At 42.9% G+C, this 21,321-nt stretch overlaps 1 long non-coding RNA gene across 2 annotated transcripts in view; it reads left to right on the forward strand.

Annotated features, from left to right (window-relative positions):
• LOC102129071 (uncharacterized) overlaps positions 1-21,321 on the forward strand; it is a 189,285-nt gene that overhangs the window by 166,515 nt on the left and 1,449 nt on the right. Inside the window, exons 1-2 of one of the 2 annotated variants that reach the window (XR_010584089.1) lie at positions 19,805-20,206; positions 20,313-20,739. This is a non-coding gene — a long non-coding RNA (uncharacterized lncRNA). Of the gene's footprint in view, positions 1-19,804; positions 20,207-20,312; positions 20,740-21,321 lie in introns of those variants that run through there. The other variant, XR_006695201.2, reaches the window with a different exon arrangement.

The raw sequence follows: 21,321 nt of genomic DNA on the forward strand, positions 1-21,321 counted from the left end.
TTGGCTCACTGAAGCCTCTGCCTCCTGGGTTCAAGCAATTCTCCTGCCTCAGCCTCCCAAGTAGCTGGGATTACAGGCACATACCACCATGCCTGGCTAATTTTTGTATTTTTTGTAGAGACAAGATTTCACCATGTTGGCCAGGCTGGTCTCCAACTCCTGACCTCAAGTGATCCATCCACCTTGGCCTCCCAAAGTGCTGGGATTACAGGTATGGGTCACCGCACCCAGCCCAATATATGAATTTGAAGGGGATGTAAACATTCAGTCCACAGCAGTCAGTGTTCAAATAAGAAGACACATGAACAATGTGATGGATTAGGAAGTCTAGAGATGGAACCAAATAGATACAGGAACTTGGATGTAAAGGTGGAATCTTTTATTAGTATGGGAAAAGACGGACTGATTAAAAAATAGTGTTGGGACAACTGGTTAACCATCTGGATAAAATATAAATGAATCTAGTCCTCATATAATATAACAGGAAAAAAAAATTATCCCAGATTCAAACGCAAAAAGATGAACTCTTAAAAACTATTAGAGGAAAACATGGGGGAATTTTTGTATAACGTTGGAGTGAGCAAGGTCTTTCTGAGTTGAAATGAAGAACCCATAAAAGAAAAGGGTGATAAATTTAACTACATAAAAATCAGACTAAAGTCTCTACATGGAAAAATGTACAATAAACAAAATAACACTTTGGAAGGCTAGAGCAAGAGGATTGCTTGAAGCCAGGGGTTCAAGACCAACCTGAGCAACATAGTGAGACCCCCATCTCCACAAAATACAAAAAAAAAAAAAAAACCTGAAAAACTAGCTGGGTGTGGTCGTATGTGCCTGTGGGCCCAGCTACTTGGGAGGCTAAGGCGGGAAGATTGCTTGAGCCCAGGAGGTCAAGGCTGAAGTGAGCTATGATCATGCCATTGTGCTCTAGCCTGGGTGACAGAGCAGAAACCCATCTCTAAAAACAAAACAAAAACAAAAAATCCCAACTAACACAACAGCAACAATAAACAAATGACAAACTAGAAGAAAAGTTGTCAGCGGCATCACAATGCACAAATCTCCTTGGAAAAATCAATAAGAAAGAATAATAACATAATATAAAAATGGACAAATGATGTAAACAAGATAGTTCACAAAAAAGGAAATATAAATAGCTTCAGAAGTTATGAAAAGATGCTCAAACACACTCATAACTATACTAATATACTATTTATTTTTACCTCTCAGATTTAAAAACAACAACAGACTACTCACTGTCTATTGACAAAGCTACAGGGAGCAGGCACGCTCATACCTTAATTGTCGAGGGTAGATTTGGTGCTCCCCTGCGGCAGAAAACTTGTCAATATTCATCAAAATTGTGACTGCCTACTCTACGTTGCCTAGCTATTCAATTTTAAGATTTTATCCTATAGAAACACTTGCTCTCTTGTGAAATGATGGGCACACCAGGCTATTCACTGAAGCATTATTTGAAATAGCACAAGATTGGGCACAACCCAAATGTACAACAGGAGAGGATTGGTGAAATAAATTATATCATGTACATTCAATAGATGTAAAAATAAATGTGGCAGATCTCCATCTACTGATATGGTAAGATCTCCAGGATATACTTTAAAGTGAAAAAAGTACTGAGTAGACTATTGTGTACTCATTGCTATCTTTAGCATGTAGAACTGACAATGTATACTCATATTTGTTTGTATATACATAAAGAATTAGGGAATGACTCCATGATATACATTTTTCACATTTTAACATCTGTGAAATTGAAATGTCTTCCATTATGTGTCATTTTAGAATTACAATTAGCCATATTATTTTCTTTCTTAGTGGTACATAAAATAACGATGCATCTTAAAATGGATGACATCTTAGATTTGTTGAAATACAGTAATAACTGTAGTTACCTATGGTGAGGGGAGACTGGGAAAGGGATGAGGAGGAGCCTCTTCATTTATATGCCTTGTAATGGTTTTTATTTGAGCCATGTGAGTTTATGCCTACTCAGAAATTGAATAAATAATAGTCATAAAAATAAGGTAATAGAAACTAATATGTAAGTGGACAATAGATTATTTCCTGGGGTCTGTGTCCTCCTGCAATAGTGGTCTAAGTAAGAGATTCAGTTCTAAGATATTAAAATGTGCCACAAAGTGCCCAACACCTAGTATGTGCTAGTCAATGAGACACAACAGCTGTGTGCTGTGTTGACCTGGGTCCTCCTGGGAAGCTATTTACTCCTTGGCATCACACCTGGTTTGACCAGTAGGCAGAACATATTATTTCTGCAGATGAGACTAATGCAACTTTAGTTTGGGAACCCGAAAGACATTGTGTCATCATAAAGCCTTATGAGAAGTGGGGACACACCATTTAGGCATCTACTGTGACCTAGTAGACATTTTCAGAGCTCTCAGACAAAAATCAATGCTTGGGCAAACACGGAACTGAACCAAGATCTTGCTTTGACTTTTTTCTGCCTTGAGAAGACTACATAAGCTCCATGTTAGAAATATTTTTCTTTTTGGTATGTATTTTAGTAGTAAGGATAATTGCTCCTCTTTCCCTCTTCCCTACTTCCACAAACCTTTTCAGCCTCTTCTGGGTTAAATGTATTTTCTGGGTAAGATGTTGGCAAAAAGCAGGGTAATAAATGCCACAGGAAGGGCCAGGTGGATAGTATTCTGACTTGTGTTCCAAATACTTTGTAATGAAAAATAGAACCGGGAGAAATCCCAGCAGATCTTTCTTTTTGTGAAAGAAAAGGTTCGTAGCTTTATGGAATGCCTAGTTTAGGTTCAAGAAACCAGGATTTTAGTTTCCGGTTCTTCAGTAAACAGCTGCATGATTTCTGGGTATTGTTTTAGTGGTTCTTTTGCTCAGTTTCCTTATCTGAAAAATGAATGTGCTAGTACTTTTTCTGCTTTTCTTAAAGGACCATAGAGAGAATATATGTCATAGTGGTTGGGAAGACATTTAAAGATAAGTTTATCAAAGTGCTACAGGTAGAGGTAAGGTTCTATTTTTGCCATAATTTTAAGGGGATTTGTGTTGAGCAGCCATTTGATGGAGATTGGTCATGTCTCAGCTAGAGAGGCCTCTTTCCCAACTGCGCTGTGTGACAGTTAGGAAATATCTCTGAACAATGACAACTGGGAGCAGGGAGGGGCTAAGCCTGTCACCATCTGAGGCAGTAACAACAACGGCCAAATGTTCTTTACAAAGTACTTTCTCACCTTTTATACCACATCATCCTCTCAATAGCCCTTTGAGGTAGGTATTAGCACTATCATTCCTGTATTGCAAATAAAGAAACTGAAACTGGGAGCTGAGCTGGAATTTGGGCCTATGCTTCTGTAGCTCAAAAGCATGTGTTCTTTTCACAACACTGTTCTGTCACCTGTGTCCTCTACTCTAAACTAATCTCAGCAACTTGTTGCAGAAACCACAGAAAGCTGGAGCCTGAACTACTCTGGGACCAGGAATAGAAACAGGGAAAGGAAGAGGGCATGGAAACTTTTTCTACTTGTAACACAGGCTATTAGCACACATGTGCTAGGACAAATGGTAACCATCTGGAACTGAAGCCACAATAGTCATTGCTGAAATTCAGTCTAACAACAATGTACTCAGGTTAGATAGCATTGTATTGCCTAAAATTCTGCCTTTGGGGAGAATGACTTTGGCAAATGGTGATTAAAAGTAGCAGTATATCTGTTGACACACAGAATAAAATGTTAGTTGACATATGGGGCCATGGTACTAGCTGACCTTAAGGTCAACATTTAATGCCTTCAGGCAGATTGTGTCCTAATCTTATAATACATGGCATCCTTAATAATCTGGCCATGCAGGATTATGCGAACAAAAGGGACACCCACAAAAGGAATCAACTCAGTTCCACAAATCAGTTGTCCCTAATGAAGAACCAGATAACCAGTTCCAGCTGGTGGTGGTTAGAACTAGATTGAGGATAGACAACCTACAGTCCTTGGGCAAAATCTGTCCTCTGGCTTATTTTTGTAAATAAAGTTTCATTGGAACACAGCCATACTTATTCGTCATACATTGTTTGCTTTTATGCTACAATGGCAATGTTGAGTGATTCTGACAGAGGCTATATGGTCTGCGAAGCTGAAAATATTTTTGATTTAATCCTTTACAAAAAAAATTTGCCAAACTTTATTCTGTACAATGAATGTACAGGTGATCTTGAACTTGTGAGCATAGCCAAAAGCCTTGGGCATGTCCTCTGCTGGTGAGACACCAGAAAAGAAAGAGAAGGATAATGGAAATCTCTAGATAACCATATCCAGAGAAATGCTCCAAGAGGCCTGGTTCCAGGGGATAGGGGGCAACAATCCTATGGATTCAAACATCAGGGAGCCCAAACCATGTGCATATGGTATTTCCATTTTAGTTAGGTCTTAAGAGCCTCAGAGACCCAGCTAACCACTCAGTTGGCTGCCCTCTCTACTATCTTTATAATGCTTGAATAAAACTTGAATAAAAATGACCTTGTTAGCAGGTCATTGTGAGTGATGTCCCTGGAGGCCTTCAGGCCTCTCTTGGATAGTTAAGTGGTTCTCAAAGCCCTGGAGGAACCTCTTGAACCAGGAACCCAAACTAGTAGATCTTGAGGGAACCTCAGAGATCATCTAGGCCAAAAGGATGGAATGGCTTATACAGAGGCTCACTATGAGTTAAGTGATGAAGTCTTCCAAATCCCATTCAGGTGCATCCCATCATGCCCTGCAACCTAACATCAATCCATGGCACACTGTCTCAAATACCCAGTGGGCCAATGAAGTGTTTATAAGTTCAGTATGACTTATTCTTTATGATCCTGACCTGCTAGTTAGAGATGGCTGTTTGAGGGAAGCCATAAGCCTGCAGTTATTCCTGGAGCTCAGTTTCTTATAAGAGGTTCATTAATCAGTTCTCACACTGCTAATAAAGACATACTGGAGACTGGGTAATTTATAAAGGAAAGGTATTTAATGGACTCATGGTTCCACATGGCTGGGGAGGCCTCACAATCATGGCAGAAGATGAAGGAAGAGCAAAGGACATCTTACATGGTGTCAGGCAAGAGAACGTGTGCAGGGAAACTACTCTTTATAAACCATAAAATCTTGTGAGACTTATTCAGTACCCATAAGAAGGGTATGGGGAAAACTGCCCCAGTGATGCAATTATCTCCACTTGCCCCCGCCCTTGACATGTGGGGGTTATTACAATTAAAGGTGAGATTTGGATGGGGACACAGCCAAACCATATCAAGAGTTAAGGGCATAAGGAGAGTTGTGAGAAAGCCTTTGTGGACAAATGAAAGAAGAATGAAGAAGCTATCTGTGGTGATTGGTGTATGGCTCTTTCATGAATGACTAGAACAGTAAACTTGGGTCAGATCCAGTGGTGCAGAAGCCAGGACAAGTAGCCAAGACAAGGGGGAAGAAAAGAAGCACATCCCAAGAAAGCTACCAGGGTCTACACCCATGCATAAGAAATCTTCCAGATTAGCATCAGCATCTCAAGTCAGGGTCACTAAGTAGAAATAAGGACAACCCAGGAAAGGGAAGACGTTCCATTATAAATGCTGGGACAGGATTGAAAGGCTAAGGTAATGACAACAATGTGAGGCATGTTGGATTAGAAATTCCACGTGTTGATAACATACCAACTCTCCTATAATAATGATCATAGTGCAGGCTCATAGGATTCCAGAATGCCAGTGTTTTTTTGAAAGAGACACTGTAAAAGTCTGGAAGAAATATGTGTAACATTGGTTTACATAAAGACTACTATTGCTATAAATATGTAGAAGGATAACCAATTGTAAACACAGACTCTCCAGTCAAGGAGTTTCAAGGTAGCTACAGAACTGCCTAGGAGTTGTGAGGGGTAAATGATTGAGTGCCACATTTCGTTCAGTGATAATCTAGGCACCCACAAACAAACACAAGGTCAGGTCAGTAGAAGACCTCAGCTGCATGGTGAACCAAAAGACAAAAAAGCGGACTAAGGAAGACCTTGAGAATAGGGTTTGAAGGTGCCCCACTGAATGTGGAGCTAACCTTAGCTTTCCTCACCATAGGTCAATTTGAAAATCTGGCCACCCCTCTAGATCATGGGTCTTTGAGTAAACGAGAGAGAATTTGTGTTCTCAGAAATAAAATCCTGAATAACTTTTATGTTAAAAGTCAGTCTAGCTTGTCTTCGGCATTTGTTCTAAAGCAGTTGAACAAATTTTATTGCCTGCCTTTGGGCACTGTACTTTGTGATAGATACTAGGTGTATGAAGATTAATCAACAGTCACTTTCCTCTAGGGGTTCCTTGCTTAATAAAGGAAACCAACACATAAACAGACAATTTTAATATAATTTAGTAAGATCCAGAGAGTTAAGGGAGCAGAGGTGAGCTACATGGTTCAGGATAGGATGTTATAGAAGCTTCTGAAAGGAGAGGATACTTGATTCCTCAGTGTGGTCAGTAATGAAACAGTGGGGCAGGAGGAAAACCAGGGACATGGAAACCAAGATAATGGAGAGATTCAAGAAGCAGTGAAAATACAACAGTGTCAAATACAGCAGATAAGGACAAAAAGGTGCTTTGTTGGATTTGGAAATGAAGAGGTCATTGACGATCTTAAAGATAGCATGTTTCAGTGAAACAAGAGTGGATTCCAAGAGCCAGTAATGAGGACTGAATGGAATTGAGGAAGAAGAAACAGGCAGCATAGACTAACTTCTGAAGGATTGTGACTGGGAAGGGAAAGAGAGTGATGAAGTGATTGACAATGGTCAAAGGAAATTAAAGGGAGGACTGGTGTGTGTGTGTGTGTGTGTGTGTGTGTGTCTGGATTAGAGGGATATTTATCATGTCTATGGTCTGAGGAGAAAGTGAATAGAAAGAATGCAGTGTCAGAAAAAAGAAGTGGGGTGAGTGACAGAGCTGTTAGGGAGTAACTGGCCTTGAACAAAAGGCTAACCTCATTCTCTGAGATCAGAGGTGGGACTGAGGAGGGGTGGGTGCCATGCAGTTAAGCCAGTAGATGAGAAAGGGTGGTGGTGGGTGCAAACCTCCATGGCTTCAAGTTTTATCAATTTGTAGAGGCACTGACATCTTCAGCGAGTCCAGGCTGTGGAGGCTGGGCCGGAGGCCCGAGAAAAGCAACATAGGCCTGAAATGTCCCTGAGAGGAATGAGAACAATGCTAAGCAGGGACCAGCTATGTGAAAGTCAGAGCTTTCCGGGGTCCCCAGGCACTGTGGTGTGGTGATGGCACTGCTTTGCATGTTTCCTTCTCTGTCAGGGTCACCCCATGATGTATAGCTCTGCTGTTTGTGATTATGCACTTGACTTTGCAATCATTGGTTCTGTGTCTCCTTGGGGAAAGAGAGCATCCCTAAGATTTTAGAATAACCGGGAGGCTAGCCAGTAGGGCAGAAGGTGGAGTTGGAGAGATATCCTGACTCCCTACAATCAAGGTTGGGCACCTAATTAATCCTGCCATTCTTCAGAATGGCTCTGCCCTTACTTTACAAAGGTTTGTTCCAGGCCATGTAGCAAGCCAGAGTGAGAGTCCTGTATAGAGTAGAAACCTCTACTACAGCCTTTGTCCCCTACAATGGCTCAGTTGCACCCACTCCTTCCCAGTTTAACAGCCCAGCTGAACTGTCTGCCATATTTCCTGGCCATCCCTGAATGCTGTGAAGCTGTCCATGCATGGTTCAGTCCCACCCACCCTCTTCATGACCTCAGGCTCACAGACATCTTGACTGTTCCCACTGCAAACTCCATTCCTGTCCTAATGCACTTCACTTGAATTCAGTGCAATCACTATAAGTTTTATTTTTTACCCTCTCTTGACATTTATTATCTACTGCTTTTCATTTCTAGTTTTTCATGTTAGTTTATCTTATCCCCCTCTCCACCCAACAAAACAGTGACCCCGAAGGCATGAGGGAATCTTGCACGTTTTGTTTTGGCATTCCCCAGCACCAACCCAGAGTTGCTGCTAAATAATTACTGGTTTATTTGGCTGAACTGATGGATAAAGGAGGTATGAAATGTGCTTTGCCTTGGAGTAAGCTGGTTCTTTTCTGATCCCGGGATATCAGAGTTTTGAGAGCAACCTCCCTCTTGGGTAGAGCCAGGGAAAAAGTTACCAATAAACATGACTTTCTTATTGAAAAATGTGTTACTGGTGATTAACAGCTGCTGGTTAGTATTTCCTGATTGTCTGAGACACGGTGCAGGAGGGCATTTGGAGAAGGATGTGGGATGGAAATCTGTACCTCTGTAGCTCTCAGGTCTCCTGCATACCCCTCAGCCACCCACTCCTCCTGAATCTTGTCCTTGCTTCCAGACACTCATTGTTGCAGATTATGAGGGCTGCCAGTCACTTAAGTGGCCCCACAAAGCAGAGAGCATGGTGACCCAGCACACTGTCTGCTTGCACATGAAGTGTCCTGCTACAATGGCAAAAAAAAAAGATTTTACTTTTTTCCTTCTGATTTATGGAGCAGGATAAAAGATCATGTAAGTAAGAATTACAGAGATAACTAGTATTCCTTCTTGGGTTTTATTGGAGACTTTTCAAGATTTGTGCTTTGTGAACTTTGGCTTCGCCTGCTGAATTAGTTGCACCTGGTTATAGGGCCGAACCATGGAGATTGGGAGGCTGAACTCTTTAAATGTTGATCTAAAGAAAGCGCTTCCTGGGATTTTCAGTGGTGGAACATTACTGGATGAGTAATGGTCGTGAGCATTCTTGTTTGATGACGTAAGATGTTTAGTCTTAAAACCGGGACAAATCAAAAGGCCATTTCATTGCCTCTTGTGGGTGAGATGTGAATTAAAATCATGGATTTTCTAATTCACTTAAGGCCAGACTATCCTTCATTTTAAGCCTTGATGTGCTTGCATTTATCTTGGTTTCTTAGGTTGTTTCTCACACTACAAAAAAACAATGTAACACTTGGGCAGTGCGAAAAAGGTTTCAAGGCATTTTTGTTGTAAAATCTAAAATTCTGTTTGTTTGTCCTAGCTCCATTCCAGGCCACATGCCAGGTACCCTTTACATTATACTAGACAGGTCTCTTATGCCAGCCCTTCCAAAATACCACCAAATGCCACCAGTGTTAGAGCACGGGGTCATGTATTTTAAATAATGAGAGGCCACCTAAAGGGTAGGAATGGCAATATGCTCACTTTCACCACCCTAAGGGCTCTATCTCCTAACATTGAATTTGTGGATTCCAGAGCAGTGGTTTAGTTCTGTGATGGTTTAGTTCTCACTTAACCTATCCTCTTAGATGCCATCTGGTTCTGAGATTCACATTCTCTTTACTTGAGACTAGACCCAACTTCTTGATTCTGCATGGAATCACTTGAGTAGCAACTGCTGGTCTTTCTGTAACCACAGGAACCTCTTTTGGACTATTTTGCAGGCGGGACGGTCTTCATGCCAAAGATCCTGTACTATTATCTTCACAAATATGTTCATACTTATCAGGTCATGTGTCTCATATTTAAATTGCAATATATGGCCATTGAAAGCACAAGACAGCAACAAAGCCACATTTTTTTCAACTCTAATGTACAACAGTGATTCTCAAATGTGAAGACATCTGCAAACCACCTGGGCAAAATGCAGATTCTGGCTCAGTAGGTCTGGGAAAGGGCCTGAGACTGTATTTTTAACAAGCACCCAAGGGGTACCACACATAGATTCAGTCTCCCTGAAGTTAAGTACGTGTTTAAAACCAGACCCTAAATATGTATTTTAAATTTGGCAGGACAAAACTATCTGGTAGTATTTGGCTTCTGATCTAGCCTCACAGCTCCTTCTTAACTCTCAGTTCATCCACTTCTGACCCTACAGGACTTGAGTTATTTGGCTTTTAATTTCAGGAGACAGGAACCTTTGGGATCTGCTTATTATTAGTGCTTGATGAATGCTGTTTGTTAGTACTGGACCTGATTATGATAACCCTTTGAATATTAGGTTCTAAATCTGTCTTTCAAACATAACAACAACTAACTAATTTCTGTCCTGTCTCACCTCCATTCTCTCGGGCCCCCCAAGGCCTTTCATCAGGCCACACCATTTACTTGGTTTTAGATTTAGCTAGTATCTGTACATGTTAAGACCTTCTTCTGTAATTCACCTGCTTCCCAAGTTTGGGCTGTTCCCACTTAATCCAACGTGGAATCATAGCAAGTCAAGAACAAAAGGGACATTGGAAGCCAGAACCCTTGTACATCATTTTGGAGCTTCCTTTGGATTTCTTCAGATGACCTGGAGTGCTCTTGTCTCATGAAGCAGCCTGTTCCATGGTTGTGATGCTCTGATTGAGAGAGATTTCTTTAGTATTTTCAGCCACACGTTACCTCTCTGTAATTTTTGCTGTGGTTTTGCCTTCTAGAATTAACCCCTCTTTTACAATATGGTTCTTTTATGGTTCTTCAACCCATTAAAAGCTACTATTGTGACTCTCTGTTTCTTTTCTCTAGGTACAAGTGTCCCATTTATTCATCTATTTATCGTATATCGAAATTTCCTGACCTCTTACTCTCCTGGTCACTAGGCTCTGACATGCTCCAGTTTGACAATGTCATCCTTTCCCTAGTTTCTCTGCTGTGATCTGGCCAAGTCTGGTTCTGAACATCTATGTTGGCAGCCATGCTTTGCTGTTGACTCATATCAAGCCAAGAAATCCCCTGGAGCTTTTTAAAAGGGAGTTGAGTCTCCTCAACTTGTGCTGTTGTCTATTTGAATCCAGCACAGATGTTTACACTTATCAAGGATTTTACCTTGTTTCTTTCAACAATTCCTCCCATTCATTTAAGATCTTGAGTCCTGATTCTATCACTTGTTATATTAGGGCTTCCTCCCAGCTTTGCCATCCACACATATGCTAGGTACATCCTTTATAACTTCATCATTGGAGATAAAAATTGACTGAATGCTGGTCCCTATGGCCTTTCACTCAAACTATTTGCCACTTCTAAACTCTCATCCATGATAGTCAACTTGTCAACAGGAGACTCACATTCTACTGTGCCTTTCTGATCCTACCTGTCACCTGCCAGGCCAGCCTCTCATTCTTCTAGCACCTGCTTTCCTTATAAAGTGAGAACTAAGGCCCTAGAATTTGGAAGTGAAAGGTCTGGAGACTGAGTATAAACATGCAGTAGGCTCTACAGTGAGGATTAGAAAGGGAAGGGGAAAGAAAGGAAGAGAGAAAGAGAAGGTGGCTGGGAAAGAAAGGGGAAAGAACTCCCATGCAGAGGTGGCTGAGAGGGGACCCTTTGACTTCTTGGCTGGTTGGATGTGGTTGAATGTATGTGAGAGGTGAATGAGTATAAATCAGGACATGCTTGCATAACCAGTATGTAGACAAGCATAGCCTCTGACGTGAACAAAGCAAAACTTGATTGTTTGACTCTCTTCAGGGAGGGTAATCTTCCCCAAAATCAAATGCAACCTGAGCAAGTCTTATTTCTACTCATTGTTAGGTAATAGAAAGTCACAACTGAGTAATTAGAATGTTCCATTCAACATGTGATAAGTCACAACTCCAAGCTTGGCTTGCCATTAAGTCTTCTCTGCCTGGTTCAGGTCTCTTTTAATCTGAAAGACAGCCGTGAGGAGGTAGAGTAGAGGAGAGGAGAACTTCTCTCTGCCTGTTCACCTCTTCCTCTATTTGTTAGCTGTCATTTTGTTGCAGCCACTAATGAAGCTTGGAGAGGGAGAAGAGGCCAGGAAGCAGATAGCTCTGACTCGGCAGTGACATTGCTCTTTTGGGGCCTCATTTTCAGATGATTAAAGCTGGGACCCTGGTTGTGGGCATGGAAGATGGATGAAGCCAACTTTTTCCCTCCTGAGGTGCACTACTGGCCCTTTCAGAGGTTCCCATGGCCGTAGATCTCTCTCCTATGGTTCTCTTGACCTCTGACTGATATGTCTCCATAAGGTGTAGTGGCTTGGGACTACTCTTCAGCTAGATATCTGGCAGAACACCTCCAGTCTCTTTATGATGAGATGCCCTTGCACTACTGGTCAGGACTGAAGTCTGCTTCACATCAGCGCTCTCTCTTCTATAGCCACTTCTGACCTGTGAACCATACTCTCACATCTCTTGTCCCAACATACTCTGGGAATCCAGGGTCACCCCAAAGCAGCAGCCTCCACTGACTTGGCTGCCAAAGCATGTAATGGTCCCTCTCTCTCACCTAGATGACCCCAGGCAAGAGGCAAACTCTAACCCACAGTGTGCTTTAGCTTTTGTGGGTGTAAGTGAGGTCCCTTGTGATTACTAACCATAGCGAATATACTGCAAAGCACCTTGAAGGTCCCTCACTGGTCTTGGGGTTAAAGAGTAACACCCCAACCTCTGTTTTAAAAGCAAGAGAAGAGGGCATTCACTGCAGAGCTATGACTCAGTTCCAGTCTCCTCACATACAAGCCTCTCTTCCCACACTCTGACCATTTCTTGTATTTTCTAAATGGGAGATGGGGTTCAAGAGTTCTCAAGAATAGCCATTTAAGAAAGCAGTTTGATATTACCTCCTAAAGTCGAGCATTCACACATCTAGGTTTATTCCTAAGAGTAACCCTGGCATATTCAGTAGGAGACACGTACAGGAATGTTCATAGCAGCTCAGTTCCCAACCTAGGGTTGTCAGATAAAACACAGGATCCCAGTTAAAATTGAATTTCAGACAAACAACAAATCGGGTTGTTTTTTCTGTCTGGTCTAAGTATGTCCCAAAGATTTCATAGGCTATAGTTTAAAATTTTCATGTTTTAAGTTCAAATTTAATTCAATGTTCTTCATTTTTATTTGCTAAATCTGGCAACCCTATCCTAAACCAAATGCCTGTCAAAGGGTGAATGGAAGAAAAATTGTGGTATTTACACACACTGGACACATGCGGGAGTCTAAATAAATGAAAAACAACTACACAGAAAAATACAAATGAATTTCAGCAACATGAAATCTGAAAAAATAAGGCTCCAAAATATTACATACGGTATGGTTTTTTGTTGAAATTGGAAACAACTAAAATAAAATATTTCTATATTTTTAAAGGAATCTATCTAGTTGCAATAAAACTACATAAAAAGGAAAGGGAATGATGAATACATATATGATTCAAGATGATGATACATTTTCTCAAATGGGGAGAAAAGGGTATAAATTGATGGCGTGATGAAGTGTAGGCTATTAGCAAGGTTCCAAGATGCTAGCTTTTGTTTTGGGTAGTGGCTTTCCTAGTACTTAAGAGGTATGCATAGACCAATGATGAGAGTATTTCATTAGCCGATGCTTACAAGTAATCCAATAATCTGCACCTGATATCCAAAAAGAAAATAAAAATTTAAAGAGAAATAAAAAGAAGAAACAACTGAGGTTGGGAGAATTCTATTATAGAAACATACAGTGTTTGTCTAGGCGGGAAGGAAAGCGATATTGGCAAGGAAGCTGCCTCCAAGGAGGTAACAGCTGAATTGGCCCTTGAAGTATGAATAGAAATTCACTAGATGGGGAAGGAGGGCAAAACATTCTAGGAACAGCATGTCAGAAAGCAAAGCAGCACAACAGAACCTTGCCTTCTCAGAGAACAGGCTCAGGATGGTCACAGTCAGAAGTAGGTGACAGTGGCAAGTACAGAAGTCAGAGAGGTGGGGAGAAGGATAGGGTGTGGAAGACCTTATGTCCCCTGTCAAGGGGTGTGGAACTTATTATTGGGCCTCAGGGTGGGAAAACAGCAAAAGGATTATGCAGGAGGTTGTTATTGTGGATCCCCAGAACATTATTATACCAAAATGGGAAGTCTCTTGGCTTCACATATGCAAACTATTGATAAAACTGTTGCATATGGTGGAGGGTAGAGAGGGCAATGAGGCAGGTGCTAAAAAATCATAGCCTCATGGGCTTCATGGATGCTGAGTAAAAAATAGGCAAGGGATGGATTATAATTATGGTTCAAAATCATAGATACAGAATGGTTGACAGCTCTGAGAATAAAGATGGTTATCGATTTGGTGGGAAAGTGGGGATAGCAGGAAAGGTTGGATAATTCTCCAAAGGGCAGTTCCAAGAAAAATTAAAAACCATTAATAAAGAAATATTAGTAGATTCCCTTTATGGCACCTCTGGATTTCTTGTGTATTGTCTGCATCAGCCACTCCTCTTCTCCCAAACCCTTAGAATTTGTTCTCTCAATTCATTCTGTTCCATGTAGCAAAGTGTACTGTGCAACTACTACTGAACGTCAGGTAGAATGTTGGATGCTGGAAACACCAAGAGAGATAAAATACAGTTCATCTCCTTATTGGGATTACATCTGAGCAGGAACACAAACCATCAGCAAGTATCTATAATATATTTGAAAAGTACTAGAATAGATATGAGTTACTACACGAATATAGAAGGGAGAGCAATTGGTGCCACCTGCAGTGGGAGTGTCAGAGATAAGGTGGCATTTGAGTTGCATGAGCAAAAGTTCAAGGTTGAGCAAAAGTTGGACAAGCAGATAGGAGAGGCATGCAAAGCAGAGAGAACTGCAAATGCAAAGGCCTGGAGGTGAGGCTGCCGGGAGGCTGCAGCCAGATTGGGACAGGCTTTCTAGATCTTGCTGAGATGTTCAAACTTTGTTCTACATGCTGTGGCTCTTAAGCAAGGTGGGGTCAGGAGCAGATCTGGGTCTTTGGAACAAGCCTGCTGGCCATGTGTGGAGGATGGAATGAAGGGGTTTGAGGTTGAGGTCACAGAGAACAGTCAGGAGACAGCTGCAGGACTTGCCATGAGTCACAATGAGCCTATAGAAGGACTGTGGAGGTGGAGAGCCAGTGAGGTCGGGACCAGAAAAGGCCTTGGTTGTGGGGTAGGTTGCTACCCTCCCTGCCATCCACATGGGTGGGCTGTGTGAGATGGACAGCAGCCTGAGAAGAGGCCAGGAGTGGGAGTGGATTTGGGAAGGGCCTCAGTGACAGGAAGGGTGTTTCCACTGTGCAGCTGCCAAAAGAAACCTGTGACTCAGTGGATGGCATGTCTGATACCCAGAAACTTTATAGTCCGAGTTAGCCTTGCTCCTATCTACTTCCGTAAGTCAACACTGCCTCACAGTTGGGATGGCAGCCAATGGGTGGGGTCCATAATGTCTTTTCTCAAATTTAAATAGTGTCTACACCAACCGCAAGCCTATTACAGGGGAGTGCCTTTGTAGGAGGCACATGCCATGGGAAGATTGATAAAGAGCAGGAAAAACATCTTTTTTTAAGGCCTGCAATTCTCACACCCAATTAGAGTGATCTTGCTTGTGTAAGAATTGAGTTGTATCAGTCATTAATAATATCAAGGCAACTGCTGTTTAGAGAGGACCCACTATGTGCTAGAAGCTAGGTGATATACTCTTCCTCACTATCTGATTTATTCTCCACAGTAACCACACAAGGTAGTCATTTCTTGCTCCATTTTACAGGTGGAGAAGTAAGGCTGAGAGAGTCCTAATGGGTTGGTCATCAGACGGAGTTTAGAAATATTGTCCCTATTCCGACTGGTGATGGCATTGCTTGGCATCTCACCAGTATATAGTTTTCTTTGTTAATGGCCAGGGCACTGATAGCAGTCATGCTATATGTAAAACATTCCCTTCCTCCCACACTGCGAAGTCCTTCTCTACAGCACAATCATTCCAAGAACGAGGTTTAATTGCAAGGTCTTTTTAAAACCTAGCCACCATGGGAATTGCATTCCTGAAAGACTAGGGCTGTGATGGTTTTCAACAATGCCTGGTGTTCTGTTTGCCTCGGCTCATGCTTAACAGTCCAGCAGTTAGAAGATGGAAAATAATTATTCAGTCTAGCCGGGAGATGGGGTGATAAAAGGAAACTTTGGGCTGCTGATTAAATTGTTTATTTATGCACAAGCTTGGCTATGTCTTCAGCATAATGTGCTGTAGGAAGAAGATAGGGATCTGTCCTCATGGAGAGACACTGACAGGGGTGACTGAAATCCCCACCTCTGCTCACTCCCACAGCTCCCTCTCTGCAGTGCCCTGCATCTTCGTTTCCTGCTTGGCTCTGGATTTTGAGGACTTTGTGAGGCTGGAATTAGGCAGAGTAACAGAATAGTAGAGCTATTTGTCTAAGCTCTGCATTTTGCAAAAGAGAAAGCTGAGGTGAGAGAGAGGTTGTGATGGTGCTGGGCAGGGCAGAGAACGTCCTGGAGTCTGGGTTCCTTGATTTCTGGTCCTGTGTTCTTTACATTATTGCATGCTCACCCAAGTGTGTGTGCACCACCTTTACAAAACATATTTTGCCTTTTACCCCTCGTGGTCCTTTTCTGCATTCTTCTCCCTCTGGCTTTTGAAACAAAATCAGCTGTCTTTAATCTCTTTTTTGTGCACTGTTTCTCTTTATTTTCTTCCTCCTTCCCTGCATTAGAGCATGTACAAATTGTACATAATGCATAATTTAAACCCTCAGTTTGCCTATATTTTGAGCGCATGCAAACTCAACTTTCTAGGGAAATACTAGACCAGTAGTCAGCAAACTACGGCCCACAGGCCAAATCTAGCCTGTGCCTGTTTTGGTAAATAAAGTTTTATTGGAACCTGGTCACTCTCATTTATGTATTGACTATGGCTGCTTTCATGTAACAGTGGCAGAGTTGAGTAGTTGCAACAGAGACTGTAGGGCCTACAAAACCTGATATATTTAGTATCTGACCCTTTACAGAAACAGTTTGCCAAGCCCCTGCACTAGAAAAAGATATTGCGACTAAATTCTAATTTAGGGCATTCCTGCCTTCAGAGAGCCCAGGCCTAACTTTTATGCCTGCAGAACAACAAAGACACAAGCTGTGTTTAAATTGAACCATTGAGAGCGTGAGGATTCAGCAAGAATATTGTGATTCACTAAGCTAGGATTTTGTTTCTGAACTTTAATTTTTGATACTTTGAATGCTGAGGAAACTCAAATTTAGTTCCCTCTCCCACTTTTAAGCCTTTGATGACTCCTTCTGAGTTCCATATCCCAGACCCTCGCATCCAGGCTGGCCCTTCCTGCTGGTCCCGCTCTGCAACTTGAGGACTCCTGGCTTGGAACTGAACCACTTTGCTCCAGTTGAACCATACCTTTGCTCCAGTCATACATCTTGCAGGACAAAAGTTCAGAGGGCAGAATTTCCAGATCACAGTCTCCTATAGTGTTGCCTCAACTCGTCTCACAATAAACGATAGTTCTTTCCAAGAAGTGCTATGAATTAAGACATTCCTTCTGGCATTTTCTTTCCTTCCTTTCTTTGCATTTTGCTTATGCTGATGTGGGTTCCTTTAGCTCGATTTAGATTTTGTCGATGCTCTCCTAAGCTCATGGAATTTTGGAGGAGATCATCAAGTCTAGCCCCTTTTCCACCACGAGGAAGCTGAGGCCCATGGTATGGTAGTCTTTAAAAGATACTTTCTTTTCATGCTTCATTTCTTTGGTTGTAAATGAATGTTTTTCTTTTCTTTTTAAGTAATTTAATTTTTTTCCAGTTCCTTTTCTGAATTTACATCTGTCTTTATTGTATACGGTCTTTACTTCTCTTTCCCCTCCAGGTGCCTAAAAGTAGAGCCTGCAAAGGTTATATTTTGCGGAAAGCTCCCCACAGATCATAGTGCTCACATTTATTTGCTCAGAAAAATTCTCCTTAGGTTTTATTAGAGTTTTCTGGAATCACCTAGAAGGTGAATTCCTAGTGAAATGTTTGGGTTCAGATTGTTAATTGAATTGTGGGCAGCCTAAAGGTCTTTCTGCAATCTCCTGGAATTTCTCAGCCTGAATGTTAAAGATGGAGCATGGATCTTTGCCACCTGCAACTACCACTTAACCAGGTGACTGGTGCCAGTCCAGCAGCATGCTGGATCTGAGGTTTACCACCTGGGAAGACAGATGATAATGCTTCTCTCCTCCTGGCCTGGATAAGGGGGGGAAATGGCACAAGGTGCATGTGCTCAGAACATGGAGTTCCTCTTAGGATTAGGGCTAAGATGCTGGAGTCGTTCCAGCCAATGGAGACTCCCAAAGCTGCAATAGTATTGGAGCTCTCTTGGCACCTCAGCACACAATGCGGGTAGACCTGGTACAGCATGCTTTCCTAGCTGGTTTTCAGATGAGTGAGAAAATAAGCTGCTCCTCGTATGGTGGATACCCCAAACAGTTTTCTTTAGGCCAACCCCTAGATGTTACAGGCAAGGAAACTGAGGCTTGATGTCAAAGTCACTGTGGTGGCTTTGTACTGTAGTAGCTAAGCTGGAACTGTGTTTCCCAGAATTCCTTTCTTTTTTTCTCTCTGGTTGGAGTTGGTCAGAAGAGAAGTTTGTGTGTAATTTGTAGGTGGAAGTGAAGCAGCAGTCATGCCTATGCTCTGACTGTCAGGAGAAGGGCTAGTGGGCACTGTTGCAGCTCACAGGTGTCATCACTGATCTGAAGGCTTACTTTGCTGATGTGGGTGACAGCCAGGCCTGCAACCTCTCCAGTCCCATCCAGGCCTCCTCCCTTGGCCTTCTGGGGTCCCAAGACTGGGCGTGTGTGCAACTATGTTGGTAAAGGGCACTGGCCTAGCCTGCAGGTCACCTGCATCAGTAAAGTTGAAGATGGTGAGAAACTGATGGGGTTTTCGTCTGTCCAGGGTGGGTTCTAGTTTGTCCATGTTCTCCCCGATTTCATGTGCGTGTCTCCTTCCTGACAGCAAACTCTACTGTGTTCAGGCTCAAAGCTAGATGCAGAGCAACAGACCTACATAGACTGCTTAATCAGATTCGACACCTGTGGAAGGTCCAGTCCCTATCATAAAGCCCTTATTCTAGACCCTCATGGTGGTTCTGCTTCTCTGACTGAACCTTAACTGATACAGTCACACAGCCTTGCAGTGGAGCCCAGGTCCCCCAGGATTCCAGGAGAACAGGCTTCCTGCTTCCAGTGTCGCCTCTGCTTAGAGGCTCTGTTGGCATGGCACATTGCTGGTGTTGATAAATGCTGGAAAGCAAATGAGGAGGTCCTGGCCAAAGAAATCTTCTGGGCGCTCAGCCACAAACTTGTCATCAAAATGCCTGGGTCACCCCCTCAAGCCCCATCTCACATTGAGCAGGGTAGACACTGCTTGCATTACTCTTTGTGCCAGGGCATTTGAGTACGTAAGTATGACAGAGACCGAATCAATCTTAGATGCTTGAGCCAGAGATTCTGAGCAAAATCAGATGAGTCCAAGATGCAGTTCATTTTCGCCATTGGTTACTCCACTTTCTTGTGGGAAAAGGTGGTGGGGGAGGGTCAGGCAAACTTTCATTCGATCACTCTGTGTATGGTGAGATAGGAGAAGAAAGAGGGTGTTGTCTCTGCAGTAAGCCTGGGGGAGTTGGTGAGGGACACCTTAAGTCACCCTCTCTCTTTCTACGTGTCTCCATCTCCAAGACACACTATGAGGAGCCCTGCTCAGATGACGGTGGCAGGGAATTATGTGGGAGACCCCATGGCCTTAGGTCCCCAGCACTTCAAAGCAGGGAGAATTCAGCATCTCTCAGTCCTCTCACAGCATTCCAAGATTGCTGCTTGAGGTCTGAAGCCTGACTTGTCTTTACAGCCACCCTCATTGAAATGCAGGTGAGCTAGGGACTCAGAGGGGTGGGGCATTACTCCTAGTTGGTTATTAATTAAACGGGACTATATCCGAGACTAGGTGTTAGTTAATGGAGAACTAAGGAGTCCTGTGAACCCTGTGAGGTGGCTACTGAGATCCCAGCCTGGCAGAGCAGGCTGATGGAGCAGTGAGGGCACCAGCGATAATGTTCTGTGATTCTCTACTGCACTCAGGACCTGCAGAGACACACTCAGCCTCTCCACTTGAGCTCCACTGGCTCCCATGGTGCACTTTGGCTCTACCAGGCATGCTCTTGCCTTAAGACATTTGTGCTCACTGTCCTCTCTACCTGGATCCCTCTTACCCTAGAGAGCCTTCTGACAGGTTTCACTCTCTCATTTCTTCACATCTTTGCTCTAAAGTAACTTCATCTTCATGAACTTTTCCCTGACCACCCTACTATAAATTGCAACCCTCCCCACTCTTCATGCTAATATAGTCTTACTATGGCGGCCATTGCCGTCTACCTTCCTACGTAACTTACTAATGAGAAGGTAAGTGTCACTGGGGCAGAGATTTGCTTTATATGTGCTCTGGTGTATCCAAGTGGTGGCACCTAGTGGGCACTCATTGTGGCCTTTGTCTTTCTTCACTCCACAGGACACCATTGGCACTGCATTCCCCATTGAATGATGCCCCCTGGAACACAGCTTTATAGACTTCAATGTGAATACTGCCCCCTAGAATTGTGCAATTTGGCAGTACAGAGCCTAATATTTGTTGAAAAGAGGCCACAGGCGATCCACTCTGTCTGTTCATCTTCCTGAGCCAGTGGCCTCTGAAATCCTTCTGGCGACTTCTAATTGTAAACCTTCTCATACTTGAAACCTTCCCTGTGTCAGGATGAGGAAGCTGGTATGACGAGTGGGCTGATTCCGTTTGTTTGCAGTTTATTATCAAACTTGGACATCTTATTTCAGAGAGCTATAAGAAAGGCACTTGATAAGCTGTCTGCAGCAGTTTCTCCTGAGGGGTCTGCCAAAAACGGCGTGGGATTTCAGGGTCTGGTTTTCTTTGCCTTCTCCAGGTAAGCTTGTTTATAAAGAGGAAACATTTGTGCCGCTCAGCAGATTTGAGAGACCCAGTGGGAATTGCTGTTTATTTGTCTTTTGATCACAAAGCCTGGAGTTTGGCTCCAAGGCTGAAGGTCTCAAGGCCTCTTTATCTCCTCCCCTTGAGACTTTAATCTCTCCTCTGACATTCCTTTGGCCCATGAGGTGGCTGGGGAGTTGAAGGAGGGGGAGTACTTGCAGGTGTACAAAGATTCCCTGGCCTGTCAGAGTATCTGTCCTTAGTCTGACCTCCCACCAGGGACTGTGATTCTTTTTGAGATGGACTCTGGAGCCTAACCTCCCCCTCCCCTTTGTCCTACAAACAACCAAAAGGAAGAAACGACAAAGCCACCCACCCTCCCCCAACCCCCAGGCAACATTTATTTTGGGGAGCGAATCTTTTGTATTTGAAGCCACATCTTAGTATTTGCCTTTTGTGGAATCCAAGAAGCGAAGTGAGGTGAAGGGTCGCGGCATTCAATTCGCTGGTTTTATAGATGATGACACAGCAGTCCTCAGGGCTTCTGGGGCCTGCCCAGATCACGCAGCCTCTCCAT

Source organism: Macaca fascicularis, chromosome X (genome assembly GCF_037993035.2).
Source record: "Macaca fascicularis isolate 582-1 chromosome X, T2T-MFA8v1.1".
Taxonomy (NCBI): Eukaryota; Metazoa; Chordata; class Mammalia; order Primates; family Cercopithecidae; genus Macaca; species Macaca fascicularis.